Raw genomic sequence first — 1,057 nt, 5'->3', positions numbered from 1 at the left:
ACACAGGCACTAGTCCCCTCCATCAGGAAGCCTACACAACCCACTGAACAAACCTTAGCCACTGGGGACAGACACCAAAAACAATGGGAACTATAAACCTGCAGTCTGCAAAAAGGAGACCCCAAACACAGGAAGATAAGCAAAATGAGAAGACAGAAAAACACACAGCAGATGAAGGAGCAAGATAAAACCCACTAGACCTAACAAATGAAGAGGAAATAGGCAGTCTACCTGAAAAAGAATTCAGAATAATGATAGTAAAGATGATCCAAAATCTTGGAAATAGAATAGACAAAATGCAAGAAACATTTAACAAGGACCTAGAAGAACTAAAGATGAAACAAACAATGGTGAACAACACAATAAATGAAATTAAAAATACTCTAGATGGGATCAATAGCAGGACAACTGAGGCAGAAGAACGGAAAAGTGACCTGGAAGATAAAATAATGGAAATAACTACTGCAGAGCAGAATAAAGAAAGAAGAATGAAAAGAACTGAGAACAGTCTCAGAGACCTCTGGGCCAACATTAAATGCACCAATATTCGAATTATAGGGGTTCCAGAAGAAGAAGAGAAAAAGAAAGGGACCGAGAAAATATTTGAAGAGATTATAGTTGAAAACTTCCCTTATATGGGAAAGAAAATAGTTAATCAAGTCCAGGAAGCTCAGAGAGTCCCATACAGGATAAATCCAAGGAGAAATATGCCAAGACACATATTAGTCAAATTGTCAAAAATTAAATGCAAAGAAAACATATTAAAAGCAGCAAGGGAAAAACAACAAATAACACACAAGGGAATCCCCATAAGGTTAACAGCTGATCTTTCAGCAGAAACTCTGCAAGCCAGAAGGAACTGGCAGGACATATTTAAAGTGATGAAGGAGAAAAACCTGCAACCAAGATTACTCTACCCAGCAAGGATCTCATTCAGATTTGATGGAGAAATTAAAGCCTTTACAGACAAGCAAAAGCTGAGAGAGTTCAGCACCACCAAACCAGCTTTTCAGCAAATGCTAAAAGAACTTTTCTAGGCAAGAAACACCAGAGAAGG

This window comes from Aethalodelphis obliquidens, unplaced genomic scaffold (genome assembly GCF_003676395.1).
Source record: "Aethalodelphis obliquidens isolate GAN/ISIS:26980383/991018 unplaced genomic scaffold, ASM367639v1 scaffold74, whole genome shotgun sequence".
NCBI lineage: Eukaryota > Metazoa > Chordata > Mammalia > Artiodactyla > Delphinidae > Aethalodelphis > Aethalodelphis obliquidens.
Note: the sequence above shows the minus strand (reverse complement) of the source record.